The sequence below is a fragment of the Papio anubis genome, chromosome 2 (genome assembly GCF_008728515.1).
Source record: "Papio anubis isolate 15944 chromosome 2, Panubis1.0, whole genome shotgun sequence".
Taxonomy (NCBI): Eukaryota; Metazoa; Chordata; class Mammalia; order Primates; family Cercopithecidae; genus Papio; species Papio anubis.
Window position 1 is genome coordinate 68,748,678 of NC_044977.1, and position 24,220 is coordinate 68,772,897.

At 39.6% G+C, this 24,220-nt stretch overlaps 1 protein-coding gene across 9 annotated transcripts in view; it reads left to right on the forward strand.

Moving 5' to 3' along the window:
* FOXP1 (forkhead box P1) overlaps positions 1 to 24,220 on the forward strand; it is a 631,238-nt gene that overhangs the window by 266,913 nt on the left and 340,105 nt on the right. For 7 of the 9 annotated variants that reach the window (XM_003894193.5, XM_017954274.3, XM_009200346.4 and 4 more), the window contains one exon: positions 16,071 to 16,131. The gene's annotated coding sequence lies outside the window, so the exon portion shown is untranslated. The other 2 variants (XM_021933403.2, XM_021933406.2) reach the window with 2 other exon arrangements.

A 24,220-nucleotide genomic window follows, 5' to 3' on the forward strand; every position in this document is an offset into this window, starting at 1 on the left:
TGGGTGCCCCAAGTGAGGGAATTAATTTGGGGAGGAAGGCAGCTCTCTGGTGGATCCACTGTTGTGCTTGTCCCAACCCCTCTGTCTCTTGCTGGGCCCCACGTGGACCCCAGCTGGTGGCATTCTCTGGGGCATTCGCTGGCCCTGGTAGTCCTTGCATCTAGCCTTGGAAAGGGACCTATCAGAGCATCTGGGGGTGATGGTCACAGTAGTTCACAGATACAGCACAGCCGTGGTCATCCCAATGGCCACTAGCTCTAGCTCTGGAGCAGGGCTCTGGGAAACCCTCACCATGCCGTGGAGAAGGCAGGGAAGTCCAGGGTGCTGGTCAAGGGTGTGCTCAGGAGGCTTGGGGGCAAGGGCCATTTCCCAGCGAGTACACAAGTGTTTCAGCATTTTAACACCTTGTTCAGGTGACCCGTCTGTAGCAATTAAATACCATCCCTGAGTACCCCTCCTTGTACCACTGAGGAGCCTGGGTGGGTCTGGAGAAGAGAAGGGGCTTCCCAAATCCTAGCTGAGTTACTGGTGGGTCCAGGAGCAGAGTCGCCCTCTCTTGCCTCCTAATTAAATGATCTCTCCACTTCACTTTGCTGCTTCTTAACGAAAGTGTGAAAGTGTCTCCTTTTCCACTTACTTCAAACCAGAGTTGGTTAAAAGAATTTTCTTGTGAACAAAACTAAGAGGCAAATAGAAGATACCTGGGGCCTGGAAGTGAAGGATTTCATAGGAGAAAGTAAAGCTTGTTCAAGTCCAACTTCAGATGCAAAGGGCTGGCACAGTCTGTGGGACACTCACGACTTCTTCTGTTCTCTGGCCTCTTTGCTGTTCACAGGATCCTGCTCTTAAATCTCCTCTTAACATGACTGATGTTCCCAGGGACCATATTCTGTAGCCATTGCTTTTCCCCATGAATTGGGAGTCATAGGCTTGAGTTCCTGCTTTCGTCCCCACCACCTGCGTGACCTTGGTCACACAGAGTCCCCTCTCAGGGGTGTGGCTTGCCTGGACCTCTCAAAGGCACCTTTTAGCTCTAAAATATTTGCTGTTCTCTCTCATTCAAGATTTTCCCCATCCATGCCTTATTCCTTTCACTTAGTAGTCTGGGTCACACAATTGAAGCAGAAAAAAGTTTGAATTTTGATGAAGAGATTGTCGCAGTTTATCCCAAATCTGTTCTCAGGGGACGTCCTTGTCTTTTTTTTATTGGCAAAACTTGGCCAGGGAATTTTTGCTTAAGTGAACCTACCACTTCCAGTTTTGAATCAGGTTTGTGCTTGCTATCATTATTAATAGGAGTATTAATTTCTGTCGCTGATAAAGCACCCTGGTGTGGCTGGAAAGTGGTTCTGTGCCGTTTCCCCACCGAAGTGAAGAAGGACATGAAAGGTTGTATGGTGTGGAAAGTGCCTTAGCAATTAAATAAAAGGCTGGTTCATATAAAGGAGCTTGTTTCTATATGGAAAATATGAGCTTTTTCTTTTCTTTTTCTTTCTTTCCTTTTTTTTTTTTTTTTTTTTTTTTTTTTTTACATGGACCAGGTGTGGATTAGTTCACTGAACCTTTTACCCAGCCTTATTCCCGCTTGTAATTCTTCTGAGGCATAGTTCAGCCAAGTCAAAGAAACATGTTATTAAAGGTGAGCTGAAAGGCATTTAAAAAATAAACAAACTGTTTAAGATCCTAAATCAGTAACAGAATCTATATGCACAGACTTGAAAAGTACAAGAAAATGTGTTTCAATGCCTTTGGGTTTCAGGCTGGATTCTCCTCCTGCCTTCTTTGAACATCTCCCCCAAGTCTTTTTTGGTAGTTGGTGGGACAGGCAGCCCCAAGGCTAACCTTGGCTTGTAGCTTTTTTGTAACTAATGACTTGCCTCCACTGAGGTAGGTGAGACCCCAATCTTACATCTGCGATTCTCCAACTAATATTGAGGGGAAAAAATAAGTACTTTGATTTTATTTTAGCACTATATTCTTAAGAAGTTTAAAATCTGATACACGTTCTCTTTTATTTTTCCAGCCTGTAGCATGGCAGACAGCCAGACTTTTTTTTTTTTTTTAAGATGGAGTCTTGCTCTCTCGCCAGGCTGGAGTACAGTGGCATTATCTCAGCTCTCTGCAATCTTCACCTCCTGGGTTCAAGCGATTCTCCTGCCTCAGCCTCCCAAGTAGCTGGGATTACAGTCCCGTGCCACCACACCCAGCTAATTTTTGTATTTTTAGTAGAGGTGGGGTTTCACCATGATGGCCAGGATGGTCTCAATCTCCTGACCTTGAGTTCCACCTGCCTCAGCCTCCCAAAGTGCTGGGATTACAGGCATGTGCCACTATGCCCAGCCAGCCGGCTATTTTTAACAACTTGTAGAGATGGCAGAAATGAGTGTAGAAAGTTTTAGATTTATTTAAGTTCTGTCATCCCTGATTATAATAACAGCAGCCATCATTTCTTTGAGCATTCACTTTGTACCAGACACTATTAAATACTTCTTCTTGTCAGTGCATTTATTCTCCAAAAGCAAATAATGCACTGTAAGCAAGCCCATTTTATGGATAAGAACACTGAGGGACAGATTGCTTAAGTAACTTGCCTAAGCTCACAAGGTCAGTAAGCACCAGAGCTAAGTTTTGAACTTGGGTACTTGAATCCATGCTTGTAAATTCTGAACTATTCTAGTCTAAAGTATACTGTATAGTACTATATTCTGTAATACTTAGTTTTAGGTGAGGCAGCCCAAGGATGCATTAAGAAATACACTTGTTCTGTACAACCTCAGCCTTGCCTTTTTAAAAATTATTTCCTAACTTTCAAAACTTGCTTGTTTTTGTTTTTACTTGATAGCCTGTTTTCAGCCAATGAATAGGTAGATATCAATCATTTGCAGCCTGTTTTACTGCTTTTTAAAGAATTATTTTAATGTTTCTTTGTGATTGTGCAATTGTACAAAGACATTCCCTTATTTTATTTTATTTTATTATTTTTGAGACAAGGTTTCACTCTGTCACCTGGGCTGGAGTGCAGTGGCACAATCTCAGCTCCCTGCAACCTCTGCCTCCCTGGTTCAAACAATTCTTCCACCTCAGCCTCCTGAGTACCTGGGACTACAGGCAAGCACCACCATGCCCAGCTAAATTTTTTTGTATTTTTTGGTAGAGATGAGGTTTCACCATGTTGGCCAGGCTGGCCTCGAACTCCTGACCTCAAGTGTGATCAACTGCGTTGGCCTCCCAAAGTGCTGGGTTTACAGGCCTGAGCCACCATGCCTCTCCAATTCCCTCATTTTTAAACAGTGTCTCACTTTATTGCCCAGGCTAGCGTGCGGTAGCACCATACTAGTTCACTGCAGCCTTGAATTCCTGGGCTCAAGCGATTCTCCTGCCTCCCCCTCCTGAATAGCTGGCATTACAGGTGTGAGCCACTGAGCCTAGCTTATTCTCTCATTTTTAAAGCAATTTCAAATAGCAGAAGCAGGGAAGGAGAGGCATTTTAGGGGTTGATCCTTCTGGTCTACCTTTAATGAAGTAAGCAACTCCTTCCAAGGGGAGCTTGAAGCCTGAATTCTTCATAGTGAACACAGAACTCTTTTCAGAAACTTAGCTTAAAATAATTATCTATACCTCCACCCTGCTGCCTTATGTGATAGAAAAGGAGGTGAGTTCAGCAACAGCTTCCTCTAGCTCAATTTTGATTTACCTTTGTTTCGCTGAAGTCCATATGCTGAGCTTGTTGAACTCATCTGCCTTGTTCAGTCGTTCTTGCTTTAGGAGTGTTAACTTTCTTTTTCGGAAAGCAACAGCATATGCGTACAGCCTTGCCAGGCTTCCACCAAGTGTCCCTTCACCTTTAGCAAGCCCTTGGTGGACTCAGGGGAGCTTTATGGTCATTATTAACATAACAGCCTATAAGTTGGGCTTCTTTCTAGCTAAGGAGCCAAGGGGTTGGGGGCCCACCTGGTTTTAAATTACATAGGCTTTTCTAAATGTGTTTCTAATGGGAGCTAGAGAGGTGGTGAGCTTTGGGGAAGCCTATCCTTGGGTCAAAGTTGAATGTAGAAGGGAGCTGGGATCTGCAGATATCAGGGAATTTAGGAAGAGAGGCATGGGAAAGGAAATAGGATGAAAAGGTGCCAGGAAAAGTTGCCTCATCATTTGGCACTTTGGTGGTGGCCGAAAGGTAAGTTTCTACTTTGAGATCACTCTCAGGCCCTGTGGGCGCAGAGCTGCCAAGTTTCTCAGTTGAAGGACTAACCAAGTTGGGATATGGGTAATTCTGGGAGACTGGGTAATTTGAGGGGAAGGATTGTTGGAGGTCTTTCCAGCTATACTGACAATGTACATGGGTACATTCTTAAGTGTGAGTGTGTCCATAATAAAATCTAGCTGTAGAACCATTCACGGGCTTCTCTGTGTGCACCAGCGTGCTAGCCATTTTACGTACAACAGTAGGAACAGAGTAGCTGGAATAAGATACAGGAATGTTTTTGTTCAGCTCAGACACTGGTTAGCGTTATTCACTCATTGTGTATTTACTGAACACCTACCCTGCGTAGCCGCTGCTCTGTACTGGGATACAGCAAGCAAGAGGCCTGCACGGTGGCTCATGCCTGTAATCCCAGCGCTTTGGGAGGCAAAAGAGCCCAGGAATTCAACACCAGCCTGGGCAACATAGTGAAACCTTGTCCCTACAAAAAATTTAAAAATTAGCTAGACATGGTGGCACATGCCTCTAGACCCAGCTACTCAGGAGGCTGAGGTAGGGGAATTGCTTGAGTCTAGTAGTTAGTTCCAGGCTGCAGTGAGTCATGATCGTGCCACTGCACTGCGCTCAAGCTTGGGCAACAGAGTAAGACCATGTCTCAAAAAAAAAAAAAAAAAAAAAAAGTTGGGGGGAGTGCAAATCAGATAAAATCCCTGCCTTCATGGAGTATGTGTTCTGATACTTTTGTCATAAACTGAAATTAATACGACTTATCTGTTGCCTAAACTTTTGCCCAGAACAACCAAACAGAGTCAGTTCAGCTGCACTAGGAACCGCCAAGAGCCAGATGTGGCCATGGGAAGAATATCTTTGAGAGCCTGTCATCTGGCTCCAGCTGTGTTAACCTAGGCCTGGTAGGCAGCCATGAGTTGTGTTTGCCAACTGGTGGCCAGACACTAGTGCAGGCTTAAACAATTAGCAGAATTCCTCATCTGGTGGCTGGATTCGCTGTGTGTGTCCTACAGGCGATTGCTGCTGTCCAAACCAGGGGACTCTGTGGGCAGAAACGCCCGGAAGAGAACCAAAAGTTAGCCCCTTGAAAAACCAGTCAAAGTCTCATCGGGGAACACGGAGAGGGACGCAGGAATGGGGGAAGACCAGCAACAGTGAGAAAACAGAAGTAAAGCAGATGTGGCCCTCCACCTGGAAGACCTTAATTCTAACTGAGAACTCTTGCCTGATACAGAGCGTCTGCCTCTAGCATGCCCCTGCACAAAAGCAAACAGTAGAGTTTGCCTGTGAAGAAATTTTTTTTTAAGATATTATTTTTTACATTGTTGCCCCTTGGTGAGAAGCATTTATGATGCTTTATTGGTTTCACCCAGACAGAGATTTCCATAAAAAGTATTCATTCCCACCTTTTGGAAGCAATTAGATCCCCACAAACAGGCTATAACTTTCAAATGTCTGTTATATCTGACTTCAAAAATAAGTATATAAGTAAATAAAATGCTTCAGCCTGCCTGCATGTGGAAGATTTTTTTTATAAACTGTAGAGTTGCTGGTTTAATGTACCAGACAAGTCCTGCCAGCACACGGGAAAATAATAGATTCTGATCGTCCATTGTCCAGCATGTTTCTAATACCACAGTAGTTGCTCAGTAAATGTTTGTAAACTGAGCTGAATGAGGAAAAATTCCAGTGAACATGCTGACTTGCAAGAATGGTAATTAAAAATTAGCACAGTTATTTCAAATCATAAGTGGGGGAAACAACCCACCATTTAGTGCCCCCCAAAAGTAAAAGTTCTAATTGGAATAAGCCTAGGATTCTTTTTTTTTTTTTTTTTTTATGTCCACATCTAAAGTCTGATGATAACAGAAAGCACAAGATGGCAGAGATTAAGGTTTTCAGGGAGACTTCTCTTGAGGCTGAACAGATACGTCCATATGAGAACATCTTTATCATGGTGAGGTTCTTGGTGGTTTTTCAAAGAAGTCCCACTCTGAACAGATAACGACGACAACAAAATCACTGAAGTGGGGAAAATTCAAAAGATGCTAGTTTATGTGTCAAAATCAACTTTTGCATTCTAACTGTGCATTGTGTAAATTTGCTGTGCAGGAAACATAAGTGAAGCCATTTGGTTTTGTGGCATTGGTGTGGGTTGGCTCAGGGGGTGGGGATAAGGTTGAGGCATTGATATAGTAAGAGGAGAGCCAGATGGTTGTATTACACATCTTTTGTGTTCTTGTTTGCTTCTTAAAGCAGTTGCAGAATTTTGCCCTTGGCGATATTTTCTTCGTGCCTGTGTGTTCTGCTATGAATTTACTTTTGTCAGAGTACTTTGAAAGAAAAGCCTTGCTCAGAAAAAAAAAAAATTATGTTATAAACTTGTGAAGTCAACAGTGTGTTCATAAAAATATTTTTTAAATGTTAAGAATGTTAGTAAATAGTTGAGAGAATCAGCTTTTCTTTTTTCTTAGTGCAGTGATTTCGACCATGTTTCATGTCAATTCAGGGAAAGAATTTTTGCAAAATTATGAATGTGCAGTTGGTGATGGATGGATGGATGGATGGATGGATGGATGGATGGATGGAGATGGATAGATGAGTAGACAGATACATGGAACAGATACATTGTTATTCCAGTAGGGATGAGGCCTATCTGATTAGAGATTTAACTTTTTCCATTATTTACAGCAAGCCCTCAGGTTGTGGTTAACCTCTTGTGTTTTATCAGCAAGCCTAACTTGGTGGTAAGTTGAGTGAGAGTGGGTTACGGTAGGTTGGTGAGTTTTGGTTGACATTTGTTAGAATTGCTGTTACACCACCATTGAAATTTATATTTATTCCCTACTAAAAGGAAATTCTCTTTTGCAGTCACCAGTGGCAAGGGATATTTAAGATGTTCTAATGCATGTAAGGGCTGATATTTTATCACCAAATGCTTTTAATAAAGAGTTGCTTTGGAGCCATCCCCCCCTCACCCCCACACACACACTGTGGCAGAATGCTTCAGAATAATTTAATGTCCTTTTTACAGTTCCAGTTTATTTTTTTTTTCCTTTGCTCAAATGAGAGAAGAGCAAATATATAGGATCCTTGGGCGACGGTTTATTCTCCTGTTGTGCACAGATTTCCAGTTTTAGTTGGAACCTGCAGTCCCTGATGAGAAAACAGGAAACTTACAGTCCTAACCTTATTGAAATCTCTGCCGGGTTTAGTCACAAGTCTGAGACGACTCCTTCCAATAATGAAGCCATTGTACGCATCATATCTGATCAGTTCTTGAAATGTTTTAGTAAGTCTATCTTACAACATTATAAGAAGATAATCAGCAGCCTTAGAAGGTCCCCATCTGGACTGTAGAGTTCTTTTACTGAAAGATGTTTTGCCTTTTTGAGATAGCTCTCGCATTTCATCATCTGTTCCGCCGAGATGAAGTGCATATGAAAAGTCAGTGACTCTGAATCCATCTGTTGTTATTATTTTCCACTGATAATTGGCTTGAACAATGAAATGTCTGTGTCTGCAGCCTTTGAAACTGTACACCCTGTTTATTTTCTGGAGGTCTCGCTGCAACTACGCCCCCCCATCTTTCCCCTTGCATTTTCTCTCAAGCTTACAGCGAGTGGCGCTTGTGTGAGGATGACATCTTTGACTCTGTGCGTCAGTATGTGTCACTCAGCATCTAAAGCTTGCATACGGATTTTTGTCACAATCCCTGTGTCTGTGCCGTTTGCTCCCGAATCCGGCGCTCTTTCAGCAAGGAGCTTAGCTGGGCCACAATGCATGGATCCCTTACCTGGATTGTCGTCTTTATTTCACCGTCCTCATTAAAATATTAATTTAGGGTACAGTATCTAGTACTTATGGAATTAGATGCTACCTATAATTGTATAATATATTCAGTTGCGTCCAGGTTTGCATGATACAGAGCATTAATATTGGATTCTACTAACATCACTTCCATTAGCTTACTCAACCAGTATGAGATATAGATGAGCTGGGAAGCATAACTACCCTCAAAACTGCCAAAACAGTCATTAGAAGCTCCATGGGGATGGACAGAGGCTTTCTCACAGTGATATAATGATTAAATTTTGTTCTATGGTTTATTTGCAGCAAGGTTAGATCACTATCGTCTATGGACGTGGGTTATCTAACACCTTATTTGGAAGGTCATTTCAAGGCAAAAAAGAGTGGACAAAATCAGCACCTTCAGTTTCTGTGGTCACCCCTCTTAGAGAACCTGTGTTTTATTCTCTGGGTCTTTGGGTATCTTTTTATTTTGTTTGTCTTTTCTCCATGCTATGCCATAATATATGTTTGAAATGAGTTTTGTGTGTGTTGGTTTGTTTGTAAATATATTTTAAAACTTTTCAGTGATGATCTGCACCTTTTACAGTAGAACGATTTGGCCAGAAAACAGTTTTGTGTTAATAAATTAAAATTGCTTTTGAAATAGAAAGCTGCCCTATTTCCCTTGGCTAGGATAATCACAGCATTCTCGAAGGCTGTGAAGGATCTGTGACCTATCCTTTTTAGTCCAAATACAGTAATAATATAGACGCATCCTATAGCATAGCCCTGCTGGATTTGGCCCCAGAGTACTGTATGGCATTAGTAAGTAGTAGACGAACATAATCTTATTTATGTTTCAATCGAAATCATTTAATACTGCAAAAGTTATTAAAAAATAATTAAGTTACTAAGACCAACATGTAGCTGGAACGTAGAATGAGAGGTCAGTGTGAGTTGATTCCATAAGCTGAGAAAAGGCAGCGGTGGATTCCTAACACTGGCATGTTTTTCCTCTTGCTTAAATTCCTGGATTGTAAGGACAAATTATGTTGAGGTATGGCATATTTTCTGCCGAAATGGAGAAAATTGTTGACTGTAATTATGTTATTTAATTGAAATTATAAGTGGTTGAGGCCACTCAGTTAAAAGCATCCTTTCTAATATAGGGGTAATGTTTTTAAATGAGTGGTCATGGATTGGTGACATTTGAAAGGCAGGCATTTGGGATATATTTTTGGAAAACTCGAATTATTTTCCTTAAATGATTAGTGAACTAGAGAGTATAGTTAAGTAGCATTTTTTGGCTTATTCTCTTTAATTAGATATGCATGAATGTATTATGTGTGAGTATATATGCACATATATATGTATATGTGTATATTTTTATATGTACACTTTATATACATATATCAAACAGATTATCAAACAGATCTTTGTAGGTACAGAGTCACAGGTATCCATTTACAACGTGACAAAGCAGAGAAACAAGACGCATATCTCTGACAATTGTGACTAAACAAACTGATTGTTTAAAACTCTCATTGAATGTTAGAGATTGAAATGCAACCCAGAGCAGAACTCCAGGGATGGGTATACTACAAGTTCTTTTTGGAGTAGCTGGAGATACAACAATAGCACTCCCCCCGCCACCCCCCACGAGTGAGTTCTTAATTACTAATGAATACAATTCATTTTAATTGTTATTATAGCAACATAACATTTAACTGTCTCCTGTTTAGTGGTGTCCCCTGGAATAGGCAGTGTCTCCTGTCAGAGCGAGGACAGGTAGAAGGCACAGCGGGCGTCTGATTGAGCCAGTTATTCATTTGCTGAGTGTTTGTGTTTATGCAAAGGGGCCTCTTCCTGCATATTTAATCTAGAGTAAGGCAGTGGCTTTTGTTGTGTTTAGCCCACATACCTTCAGTCCTTCCTCACACTGCCGCCAGCCTGGGAGCCCTGAGAGCCAGCAGGCTTCCAAGCGCCTGTAGTTTCTCCCTTACAAACTCTCAACTTTCTTCCGTTGTGTGAAAATTGCCTCTCCCGCCCCAAAGCTTTGCCTCCTCACCATGAACGGGTAAGTGTGTGTGAAGCCAAGGCTGACACTTTTGTTTCATTTTACTAATGTTGAGAGGGTACTTTGCTGCCCTTCTGGGCGCCTCCTGAAAGCAGTCCTGGTTCCTGGGCCGTTGTCAGCTTCTGGCTGCATTGAAATAGACAAGTACAGGTGCCTCTTAGGAAATGTGGCTGAATTTTGGACTCGCAGAGAAAGGCTCGTGAGGACTAGAGGGAATTAAAAAGAAAAGAGAGAGAGAGAGCAGCTTTATTATTCTTTGTCCTAACAAATCCTGTTTTGTAACTATCCTGCAGATAATGCTGCCATTGTTTGCTAAAAAGCCTTCAAACACTGTGTAAGACTGAACTGTAAGAAAACAGAAACTCTGCCGCTGTATTGTCTATACCCGGGCCAGGGTCCTCCCCGAAGGTCTGTGCCGGAATAGGAAAGGTTTTCTTCTGTGGAAATCGAATCGTCTCTTCATTGATATTAATAGCACACTAGAGATGTTGGCCATGATGCTCAGAGAGGCGGTCGGGAGGGAAGGAAATCTGATCTTGCTGGGGGGAAAATGACAGCCTCTTGGCCCCACGGTGGAGGAGACATCATCCAGGCTCCGTGTGCATAATGGCATCCTGGCTTAACTGTTTGCTCTAGGAATTTTAATCTTGAGCTGTTTGTTTTACTATCTGGGGTCTTGCTATTTTTTGTTCCTGTACTGTCTTTAGAAAGCACCATATTCAGGGGCTAATCCAGTCTTTTTTTAAAGTGAATTTTTAAAAAAAGACTCAGAGAAATTCATGTACTGTACACTTAGATAATTCTGGGGTATGATGGGGGTATTCTACTTTCTTTATGAGGGTAGAGTGTTATTTCAAAAATAAGTTGCCACAATTAACAAGGGTGAACCATCCAAGGAAGATATGTCCTGTGTGAAGATATTTCAGGGTGTGGGAATTATGTCCAGGCTCTAAAAGAAGGAGTTTTCCTGACCAGTTAACTGTTGCCTCTGTTTGAGTAACTCTTTTCAACAGAAGAGTGTGCTGTTCCCCCGCAGGTTGGAAACTGTGAGAATTTAAATAAAATTTCATCAACCTTATTAAAATATGTAGGGACTTGTGTCTTCTTGGGTGCAAATCAGTCTAGAGACTTAGAAGCATTTATTAACAGTGAGGCTGCTGAAGGTTTTTAATAACAAAATTACAAATACTCTATCTAATTGTAAGTATATGACTTTTATACTTGGTTTTTAAGGGGAAAAATACTTTTTTTTGAGGCAAAGTAACTCCGTCAGAGCACCTTCTGTGATTAGCGCTATTGTATTCTTAAATTTTGATTGATAGAGATAATAGTTTTCACTTAAAAATACAGACAGGTACTTTAACTTTCCATGACAATAGCTATTTGCATTTCTTTTATCTTTTTGTTTAACATTTGTGGGGGTTGGGATGGATTTGATTATTAACTCTTATTGCACACTAAAGGTGAATCTAAAACAAAGGCTTTGTTAGAGCTTCAAAGGGAAAACAGCAAATATTGTTTTTAGGTTTCAACATTTAAAGGCTGTTAAAGGATACCTATAAAATATTTTCACATGACCACGGCCAGGGTTTTCCTTTTCTGTAAGGTAGGAGAGAGTCATTTTTCCAAATGAGATGGGCCGATGTGGAGTTAGTGGGGGGCTGCCAGTCTGAAGTAATTTCATGGGCAAGCATCGACTGGGGTTTACTGCACCACGTGGCTTCATGTGTAACATTTTAGGTTTTTGCTCTACTAGAATGGACTCCAAAGTTAGGTACTATGATCTGATGAGGGCCCCAGAGGATGAGGAGAAAGGAAATAAAATGTTACTTGCAGGGATAGGAGGGAGATTGGGAGAATGATGGATTCAAAGTCACACATTTCTTTGATAGAGACAAGTAAAAGAAGTGTAGTGTTTGTGAAGCTGCAAGCCTGGGTAGCGTCCAACTTTGCCTCCGGTCTCAGAGACCCCGACTGCACAGCAGCTTCTTCCTTCCTTTTCTTTCCTGTTTCCTTCCTTTATTCTTTTCCTTTCTTTTTCCCCTGTTTTTCTCTATTTTTTCCTTTCTCCCCTTTTTATTTTCTTCCTTCTTTTCTTTCTTCATTCCCCACCTTCCCCACTTTTTTTCTCTCTTTTTTTTTTTTTTTGGCAAATCTGACTCAGTATTTGAAGTCTTAAGGGCATAGAACAAACTTTGAGATTGATTTTGGAGTAGATTTTCTTAAATACGGAAGATAAAGTGACCCTTGTCTTATATTTTTCAATAGTCAAATATGTGTCGATGTCCTTGTACTTTCTAAGAAGTCATTGAAAAACAAGATATTAAAGCCCACAGGAGATAAGATTCCCTATTTAAAGAGGCAGCGAATTCTTGGAAATTGGCTTATTTGGACCAGTTTTTGCCAATGAGTACAAGCCGTTTGATTGGAGGATTTGAGGGTGTGGGAAGTTTGAACCATGTTCCTTCCTCAGTTTCCTAATAAGAAAGTGTCCTCTAGCCATAGACCTACTGAACTGCCCGCCTAATCACCACCCAGGGGTTCACTTTGCTCATCTTTGCATCTTTAATAAGACTGGCACACAATAGGTTCTCAGCCAGTATTGGGTAGGCTGAAGGTTGAGATGAACTATGTTGGGCATACTTCAGAGTTGCTTTTGCACAGTTATATAAAATTCAGTATAATGGAGAAATCTTAATGCAGATAATTTATTTTAGCTGTCAAGAAAGGGAAGGGGAAAATACTATAAACGGGAAAAAACGAGCCGATATTGTTCATTTTCAGTTTTGTGAAATGAGATTGCACCTCCACATTTACCTGCAACTCAGTTCCAAGCAGGACATACTAGTGGACACTGTGTATTATATGTCACACAGATTAAATTAAGGGCAAAATATACCCATAGAAAGTATGATATTGAAACACTATAATAATGTGAGGGTTCTTTAGAATAACAGCCCTAATTCGGGAGGAGGGGTGGTTGGGGAGGCAGAGAAAGAGGAATGTACATTTAGTGTCTGACTCTAGAGTTCACAGTAGAAATTTGTGTCCTGGACATGGTTTTTGTGGTCACTGTGTAGCTTCAGGTAGATGACACTGTTGCAATCAATAGTGAAGAGGCCACGGAACAATTCTAGTGTTCACAGAATCTTAACTGTTGCAGAGAATGACATAAAGGAAAATAAGTAATTTCTGTTTACCGTATCCTTGGCTCACTTTTAAAACCTAAAACCAGTAGGAAACTTAAAAAAGAAAGAGAAAAAGAAAAAAAAAAAAACGCAATTCGTATGGAGACAGCATTTTTTAAAAGAAGACAAGTGGGCTGGAGGGGAATGTATTTCTTTTTTTTTTTTTTTTTTTTAACCTAAAAGCTTTGCATAATCATTTAATTTTAGTTTTGGTGCTTGTGCTGCCGGTAAGCATACAGGTAAATAGTTGATCTATTTGATAAGTAAAAGTGATTTAAAGAAAATAGCAAATATACTATTGGAAAGGGAAGTTTTATGCTTTGGAAAAAATGAAACGCATATTTTTCTGCTAGTTGTTGGTTTCCAATTCTTCTAAGCTAGTAATGAGGCAGACTCGGGCCCCAGTACTACCCCCTAATTTTCTTGTCTATTATATTGACACATTTCATTTAATTTAGCATGATGGCAAACAGCTGTTGAACTATTAATCTTTTCTCAGCAAAACTAGAAAAATGTCTTTTAGATTACTTTGTTAATGTATACCTTTTCTAAAAATGAAAATCAACAGAAATAAATTAATGAGTGGCCAATCGTGCATGTGCACCAAAATTTATGGAACTTCAAAATAGAGAAAGATAGAGATTATATCCTACTGCCAATTTTTTATGTGTAAGTGAAAATTAAATGTAGTCAGTTTTGTATTGTTTTAGTATTTATAAATTGGAGGGTCAGTTGTATGATTTTGTTGTAATTCTTCCCCCAGTATCCCTAGGGGAAAAAAATGATACTTGTAAAATCTGAGGCTGAAGCAGCTTCTATTTTTGTTCCGTGTTCACTTACACACTATACTGTGTGGATAGATGAGTAGAAAAACAGGTCTGGTGTTTACCTGAAAATATTCTGCAAGTTCAAATGCAGCACTGGAGATAACTTTATTCCAAGTAGGCATTTTCAGCAGTTTTTTTAAAAAATTAAATTTTAATGAGGTCCAGTTGTTTGCCAGGCCTATATGATAGCAAATCTCATCTGCATTGCAAAGTCTAATACTATAGGTCTGACTGCCAAACATGCAAAAATAGACACAGCTCAATAGATAAACATATAAATTAGTTTACAGTGCATGTACTGGAGAACATCTCAAGTAAAAAGGAGAGAGAAAAAGGCATTCTTGCTTTGAATTGAGTAGGATCTGCCAAAGTTCACTTGCTTTACATTTAAGATTTGATGAGTGGTAGATGTAGAAATTTCTGTGTGTGCTTTGTATGTACGGAGCTCTGATTTGTGTAGAGTAGGTCTCTGCAGATCTTAGCTCTACCTTGAGGACTTGACCATCTTTGCTCTGTTTTTCTTTCTTATCATCGCTTGCCCTGAAATAGACTTCTCACCACTGGAGAAACCAATCTTGGGGACATACATCAGCAGTAAAGCACACGATTTTCATTTTCAATTTGAATTGTTTTGTGTAAAAACAAAAAGGTTTTGGTCAGGCTGCAAAATAGTAATTTTAAGTCCCAGAGCTAGGGTTTTTCCCCACCCAAATGGTGAACATTTATGGTGAAAACCTCCAATTTCCTCTTACAGTAAACATGAAAATTATGATTTCACTCAGAGCCTGCATCTTTTTCCAATCTTAATGGCAAGAATCTGCATACACTTGCTTGTGGAAATGTCATAAATTGGCCTTGGATCAATTCCTCAAAGATAGTACACACCAAAGTGCCACTTTCAAATTTTTAGCCCTCGTGAAATAAGATTTTACTCTTCTCAATGATGTTTACCTTTCCACATTCAGAGCTGACAGCAGAGGGATAAGCAGGGATATCTTCCTATAAAATTAAACCACTTCATTACATATTATTCTGAAGAGTGAACAAAAAGATATGAACATTTTAGTAAAATGATGATATGATTTCGCCACCTTAAAAATTATATGAGCATTTGGTCAATGGATATGGAATGAATCCTGTACCCTCTTAGTAACTTGATCTAAATTAATAAACAAATGTTTTTCTTTTCACTTGTGCCATATGTTGATCCCAGTTACATGGGCAGAAAGAGGCAGCTTGTAATGTTTCTTAAAGGATTAAACACTGTTTTGCATACGGGAGTATGCAGATGCAGGAGTAGATGTGGGGTAAAATGTGTTCCATGGTTTCTTTGTGTTTTAGGAAGCTTGATTTCAATTGTTTGTTTCATGTGACATGAACCTTTTTTATTTAACTTAGTAGCTCCCGTAGATACATGCTAGGAGAAAAACATTCTGTGAACAGCTTTCACTAGCAATTAACTCCCTGCCCCTCCCCAAACTGAAAATGGTGCTGCTTTCATTCATTTTGAAAGGTCCAAAGTGGCAGAAAGCATGTTGTCTACAAGACCTAACTCTCTTCCAAAAGGGAAAAAAATAAGTCTCTGCTTTAATGAAATAAGGGATGTTGTGGATGTTAACCAAACAGAGACACGTTCAAGTGGCAGTCTGGTTTCCAAAAACAAAGGCCTACGAGTCACATATTATTCTACGTGAAAATAAATTGATAGACAACAAGATGAGAAAAAGTTGATACACAACATTTGAAATGTTTCACCTTGACTTTTTCCCCCCAAGTCGATTTTGTTGTCTTGAAGAGCTCAAAGGCATATGGTCCAGATAAGCAGAGATTCTTGGGACTTGTTTTTATTAACCCTGAAAGTCATTTGCCATTAAATAGAATTGAGTTCTTTTGTTGTTTCGCTTGTGTCTGTCCTTGGCAGAGGTGGTTGCTACTTCTCTTGACATTCAGATTTTGATGTTCTCTTTTGTTTTCAGGGTAAGACGTGACCTTTTGAGGTGACTATAACTGAAGATTGCTTTACAGAAGCCAAAAAAGGTAAATGCAAATGTGATTAGTGAAGTTATATCCAGGGCTGTGTCTTTTGCCTTCCAGGCATTTTAATTCAGTTGTTTTTTGGTCTGTATTTGTCAAATAAACATGTATTTATTTGCGTGTGAGTACATATGTGGTGTATTTTTGGAAGTCCTAAGAAAAACGGTTGCCCTTAAGAAATGGTCTACAGATTCACATTTTCCCCCCAAATATTATCAAACTCTTCTCTTTTTGTTGAAGCTGAACTTATTTTTATTTTTTAAATTATGTTTTGCTTGTTGACTTGGTAGGTTTAAAGTTAGAAAGGAATATTCACATCACAAAAGTGGTGATTCATAAAATTAACTTGCTGCAAACAAGAGTAACGCATGTCAGTATTGTGTGCTGAAGTGGTGTCATCCGATTGATGTTCATCTGGCGGCTTTATAATCACCTTCTTTCAGAAATTAACAGTCAGGCACCATAGCAACACGCCACATTGGTGTAACTGCTGAGCAGTGTGAGGCACATCCCTATAATGTCAGCACTAGGCTGCCTTGTTCTCTTGACCTTGCTTGAAAATCAAATGAGTACTTGATTTTAAAATTAGAAGTTTTCAGAGAGACTAATGTAGCTTAATGAATTAAAGCCAAATTTAATGTTTTCAAATTCACTTTTGGGAGGGGGAATGAAAAAGTACTCCAGTTAAAATGGTTATGGATGCTACATATTTACTTGATTTCAGAAGTACCTCTCTGATAAACGCGGTGATCATCTTACACAAGATAATTCTTCCGGTCATTTTAACATCTGATATTTCTCAAGCAGTAGCATCTTCGTTTCATTTAGAATTTTGGCCTTTAATAGTTCCATTTGATTTAGTAGATTTGTGTCTGTTTAAAAACAGGGTACCTGCCCGCATGGTTGAACAAAGCCTTTGCTGAGATTTTACTGAAGTTTATGTATTTGCCAGATACAGACTTCTTGTTGAGTTGAACAGAGTTTTTTTGTGGAACTTTCATAATGTGAAGAATCTTTGATCAGATTTTGATAAATCTCACCTGGAGCTTGGGGGAGTTCTAGAATGCATATATATAAAGGGTATGGATTTGTTTTTGTAGTTGCATTCTGGCACATTTAATTTGGGCCAGAAAAATCAGACTTCCATCATTTCACCTTCTATATTGTTTAAATGAAACCTTTGCAGGATCTACCTAATTGTATTTCAAAGAGGACAAACATATGTTTCAGATGTTTCGGCATGGAAGGAATTGATTCCCAACCAGTAATTGGGATTATCAGGTCACAACAAAACACTTCCCTTTGCTGGGGCTCAATTTTCTTTTTCTTTTTTTCTTTTTTCTTTTTTTTTTTTTTTTTGAGACGGAGTCTCGCTCTGTTGCCCAGGCTGGAGTGCAGTGTCAGGATCTTGGCTCACTGTAACCTCTGCCTCCCAGGTTCAAGTGATTCTCCTGCCCCACCCTCCCGAGTAGCTGGAATTACAGGCACTCGCCATCACACCCAGCTAATTTTTGTGTTTTTAGTAGAGACAGGGTTTCACCATGTTGGTCAGGCTGGTCTCAAACTCCTGACCTCGTAATCCGCCCACCTCAGCCTCCCAAAGTGTTGGAATTACAGGCATGAGCCACCACACCTGGTCTGAACTTTCTAATCTTTAAAAGGAAGGCATTAATCTATATCAGGGTCTGCAAACTTTTTCTGTCAAGGGCCACATAGTAAATATTTTGTTTGTAGGGGCATTCAGCCTCTGTTGCAGTTACTCAGCAAGGCGGTAATTTGCTGTCTCCTGGTCTCTGTAATCTCACAGAGTGATCTCAATCCAAGATGCTCCTCATGCAAAGTGGTGCCACATGTTTAACTCATCTCCTACTGTCAGCAGAGGTTTCTGGCAAAGCTGAAAATTATGATTAAACAGGCCAGGCATGGTGGCTCATGCCTGTAATCCCTGCACTTTGGGAGGCTGAGGTGGGTGGATCACCTGAGGTCGGGAGTTCAAGACCAGTGTGGCGAAACATGGTGAAACCCTGTCTCTACTAAAAATACAAAAATTAGCTGGACGTGGTGGCGGGCTCCTGTAATCCCAGCTACTCAGGAGGCTGAGGCAGGAGAATCGCTTGAACCCAGGAGGTGGAGCTTGCAGTGAACCAAGATTGCACCACTGCACTCCAGCCAGCCTGGGAGACAGAAGGAGACTCTGTCTCCAAAAAAAAAAAAAAAAAAAAAAAAGATTAAACAAAGCTAAAAAAATGGTAGAAAAGATGAAAATTTAGCCTGAGAGTTGGCTTATCCGTACAGCTCCAAATACAACCTTCACTGATGGGTTTTCATTTGTTGTTTGTATTGGTTTTGTATTTTTTGTAATCACCTGTAAGCATGAATTATTTTTCTTCTGACTCAATGTCTTTATAACGTCCATTCTTTCACCTATTACCTGAAAATGGAAATACAGTCCCCATCCCCCCAAATTCTGTAATATTATTGAAAGTTAAAAATGTCATAGGTCAAGGGAAAATTTGGAAAGAAATGTTTCTAGAAATGTGTGATTGGCATTGCCTGAGAAAGATAGTCCATATTACCAAAAAAAAAAAGTTTTCTTCATAATCACTATCAAGTGCATGATCTATTATATTATTTAATATCGTGCAAATAAGGCCCTTCCTTGTAAAATTTCGTGATCATAAAAGTATTTTATGTGCTCAGTCTCTATAGTTGTTCTCTACTTTCAGCTTTTTTTGTTGTCTTTGTCTTTGTTCTGTATACATTGTCTTTGTCTGTTCGGTGTTGCTAGAAAGGAATACCTGAGGCTGGGTAATTTATAAAGAAAAAAAATTTATTTGGTTCATAATTCTGCAGACTGTACAAGAAACATGCGGCAGCATCTGCTTCTAGTAAGGACCTCAGGAAGCTTCCAGTCATGGCAGAAGGGGAAGTTTGGAAGAGGCGTGTCACATGACAAGAGAAAAAGGAAGCTTGGAGGGAAGGGGAGCCAGGCTCTTTTTAACAACCAGATTTCTCATGAACTAATAGAGCAAGAACTCAGTCATTACTTTGGGGAAGACTCTGAGCCATTCATGAGAGATCTGCCCCCATGACCCAAACACCTTCTATTGGCCGGTCCTCTCACAATTGGGGATCAGATTTCAAGATGAGATTTGGAGGGGATGGATTTCCAAAGTATATCATACATCATCTTCAGTATTCCTATTCCAAGTGAACATTTCATTACTTAACACTTTTTCTTTTACAGTATCCATTCCATCTGTGTTTTGATGCTGATTTCAAATTTTGGGGAGAAATAAGTTAGGGTATATAGACTCAAGTAGTATACATAATTTTTACTTTTGAACAAGGTAAAAGATCTTTCAAAGACTAATTTGTATATATCTTGATCTCTTAACTAGGAAGAAATAAAAGGGAAATACACAATTTAAAAAGATGTTTCAAGTGAGTATAGTGGTTAGCATTTCTTCCTGATGAGTAAGCCTTAAATGAGAAGACCTTGCCATCCAGCAATGGACAAAAAAATCAGCATCATCTTTCACACTGCAAGAAGCATGTAGACTTCAGATGCCAGGAGCTTCTCAGTAAATAACACGCCCCAAATTTGAAACCGGGGAATTATTAACAGTCAGTATAGATGCACAGAAATATGCCTACAAAGGTACTATGGAAATAACTGATTATATACATAAAAGTAGCCAGGCAAATTCAGAAAACCAGATGAAACGATTTTGAAAATTTAAGATTCTAAGGTCTGAAGAGTCATAAATAACAGTCATCATACTCGGTAGTGATATAACAATTTTCTTCCAACTAGATCTGAGTGCTTTACAAAATGGGTCTGGTTGCTGGCATTCCTAAGAGGTAGCTGGCAATTCTTATAATTCCCACTTTACAGACTGGAAAAATGGTCCTGTTGATGATAAATAGTTTACCTAAGGTGATCCAGAATGTCAAGATGGAAACTAAAGAGAGACGCACTGGTCACAATTATACAGATGTCATTCTATTATGGTTGCCTTGGTTTGGTGATCTAACAAAGGTTTATGTGGCATTTTTCCCTGCCTCCCTTCACCATTGACAATTTACCCTCATGCATTTGCTTAAAATTCAAATCCAATTTGTAAAATTCGTCATCTTATATTCAGTTCTGAATGGCATTGAGAGTTGAAGATAATCATCAAGACCGTATAGATTACAATTAAAATGGTTATTTTTAAACATTAGATATCTCCAAGCTTCACATTTTTTGTGTTGGTCCAGTTTCTTTTTAAAGTCAAGTTATTTGAGAGAAAATTGAAAAACAATCAAAAGGAAGTATAATCATTGCAATTTCCCCCCGCATCCCTAATTTGAGCTGTTTTATGTTAGATGAAGGAATATAAATGCATCCTTACAGATAACATTCATCGTGTCTTACCTATTATAAATTATTTCTTGGTGAAAAATAAAGCTAAAATGCTCTTCATTTATTTGAAGTATAAGTTCCTTTAAAAGTATATATGTGAGTGATTTGAATACTTACCTAAAGACAACAGCAATTCTGAGCTAAACCCATTCAAAACTACCTTTTTATAGTAGTTAGCATTTGAATTATGTGACTGTTAATTAAGGAAGATGTTATGAAGACACTGTAAGCAGTCGTCATTGGGTTACCAGATGACTGTATTGGCTGGAATGTGATCAGTCAATTCAGTTAAGCATTGAAATGCTCCCTGACCGCCCCTGCTCCCCGCACATACATACAGTATACTCATGCCTGGGTTGTAACAGTCAGGGTAAAGACGAGGCTGGTGTAACAAAGAGATCCAGTGTAAAATGGCTTAAATAAAATAGAAGCCTACTTCTCTCATGAAACAACCTGACCAATGTAGCTTGTCTGGGCAGATTCTTTCTGTCTGTGCTCTCCTCCCTTCGGGCTTTGTCCTTATCATAGGGTTGAAGCTATGTTGTTGCCGCACTGTGGAGATGTCCAAAGCAAGCAATTTTCTTGTAATCAAAAGAGTTAAATGTTGTATACATCCCACTCATTGTCACTTACCGGATTATGGTCATAAGGCCCAGCAAGCTTTGAGGGCTGCTGGGAAATGGTCTCTACCTGGGTGGCCAGGAGCCTGGGGAGAATTGGCAAACAGATTTAAGGGGACAAGTAGAATACAAGTACTTTATTGATTCAGTTACTCCAATCTAGTAATTTCATTCATTCATTCATACATACAGATGTATGTACATACATACATATATTAATTCTTACTGCAGGTATTTATTGGTGGGTGTGGGCTAGGTGCTGAGATTATAGCACCATGTAAGAAGGACATGGTCTCTGTCCTCACAGAGTTGATATTCTAGAGGGGCAGGCATACATGAATGGTGATGATGATGATGGGTGTTAGGAAGGGCGATTATTGGTTGATTTGAGAAGTGTTCTGAAACAAGGAGCCCAGGATGTCAGGAATTATGTGTTTTAACATCGTATGGAAGTTATGTGAGATTAACTTGATTTCCTTGTATGCTGTTGTGAATGTTATCAGGCATGTTAATTTTTTGTTAACAGAATTATTGAGATATAATGCCCATACAATACAATTCACCCATTTAATGTGTACTTACTTTTCAATAGTTCTTAATGTGTTCAGAGTTGCAACCATCTAGTTCAGTTTTAGAATATTTCATCGCCTAAGAAAAAAACCTTAGTAACTATTAGCACTTACACTGCGTTCTCCCTCCACCCATCCCCTGATAACAATGAATATGTGTTCTGTTTGTGTGGATTTACTTAGTCTGGATGTTTCATAGAAATGGAATCCCACATCCTTTTGTCACTGGATTCTTTCACTTAGCAAAATGTTTTCAAGGTTCATCCAGGCATTTAAAATTTTTAACTGTCTTAAAACCTCCTAAGTTCTTATTTTTAAATCTAAGAGAATGGTTGCTTGAAATATTCTTACAAGGGACAGAACTGGGGAAAAATTACTGTTTTTTATGCTCTGTGTATTTCCATAGACTGACATGGCCTCTCAACAGTTAAACGTCAGAATTTAAATGTTTGCATTTTAAGTTAGCTGTTTTTAAACATTGTTAGCCATAATGCTAAACTAAGTTACTCTGTAAACAAGAGCTGTCTCTCTTGAATGTTAGTTTCAAAGAAAAAAAATTTCTTAAATATTGATTTCCAGAGAAATATGCTCAATAGAGTTCGTTTTCAAGCAGAAGCCACTTGTTGAAATGTACATGAAGGCATATTTAGTAGTAAAGACAATATTTGCAGCAATTATCAAATAACCATATTTTGCACAATGAACAATCAAAAATACAAAACCAAATAACAAATGGTTTTATCTATCTTTTTTTTTTTTTTTTTTAAAGAAATGGGATCTGGCTGTGTTGCCCAGGCAGGATTACAGGGGCTGTTCTTAGGTACGATCATAGCTTACTGCAGTCCTGAACTCCTGGGCTTGAGGGATCTTCCTGCCTCAGCCTCCTGAATAGCTTGGACTGCAGGCTCACACCACTGAACTATTGTATCCATATATTTTTTTTAAATGATGATTTTGCTGTCCTATCTGCCAAAGGCACAAATATTCCAACTGCTCACCTTGAGCATTTTAGGAATAAAAAAAATTTCACATTAGGGGGCAACTTAATGACATACCACAGATGTAGGAAATAGAGCCTTTCCTTGGCAATTCAGAAACCTCTGACAGAAATTTGAAGCTTGACTGTGCAAAAACAAAATCTTGTAAAAGGTAGCACATCTGTGTTAACCTTGTGGGCATACCCCCTCAGTATCTGGTAACACCAAGGACCTCAAAGAAGCAAATAGTGTACTGATGACAGAATCCTTATTTTATGAGCCCATTTGAAAGTTGAAGCTGTAGTGACAGTTACTAACCAGTGCTAAGTTTGGATTTGAAGTTTGTGGTATCTTTTAAAAAGACTCTTGGTGAATGGGACTTTGTGAATATGAAATGAAGATGGATCGTTTCGGTTTGTTCCTCTCTGCCACTGATCTGGACTTCGCATGGGGTCGGGAAGATAAAGGAAAAACATGAAGTCTTTCTGCCCTTGTCAAATTCACTCTTTCTAAGGGTGAAAATCATGCAAGTCTTCCCTGAATTTTGTATATTAGCATGTATGTAGTATATAATTAAAGGTAATTAGATATTGTGTTAATTATCTGAGAATATGACCAGTTATTTAAAATTACCTTTTAGGCTGGGCACGGTGGCTCACACCTGTAATCCCAGCACTCTGGGAGGCCAAGGCAGGTGGATCACTTGAGGTTGGGAGTTCAAGACCAACCTGGTCAACATGGCAAAACCCGGTCTCTGCTAAAAATACAAAAATTAGCTGGGCATAGTGGTGCACACCTGTAGTCCCAGCTACCTGGGAAGCTGAGGCGAGAGAATTGCTTGAACTCGAGAGGCAGAGGTTGCAGTGATCTGAGATCATGCCACTGCACTCCAGCCTGGGCAACAGAGGGGACACTCCGTCTCAAAAAAATAAATAAATAAAAAGTAAAATAAAATTGCGTTTTAATTAAGAGAAACCTCGCATTGTTGGATGGACTGTGATTATTGCAGTCTATGGCTTACCGTGGTACTTTGCATGCTCACTCTTTCCTCCAGTCATTTTTTTGTGGAGGTTGGTCTGTTTTCCTTTCAAAGGGTCGTCAGCGGTCTCTGGAGGCCAGAGGAAATATCCTAAAAAACATTCATTACGAATTCCATACTTTAAAGTTTATTTAGACCAGTCATATTCAAAGTGGCCTTTGGAACCAGTTTGTGGGTTAAGGATTTTAGGGTGGTGGCTGGTACCCAAGACTTTTAAAAAATGGAATAAGCGGCCAGGCACAGTGGCTCATGCCTGTAATCCCAGCACTTTGGGAGGCTGAGGCAGGTGGATCATGAGGTCAACAGATCAAGACCATCCTGGCCAACATGGTGAAGCCCCATCCCTACTAAAAATACAAAAATTAGCTGGGCATGGTGGCGCCCACCTGTAGTCCCAGCTACTTGGGAAGCTGAGGCAGGAAAATCACTTGAACCCAGAAGGCAGAGGTTGCAGTCAGCCGAGATCGCACCACTGCACT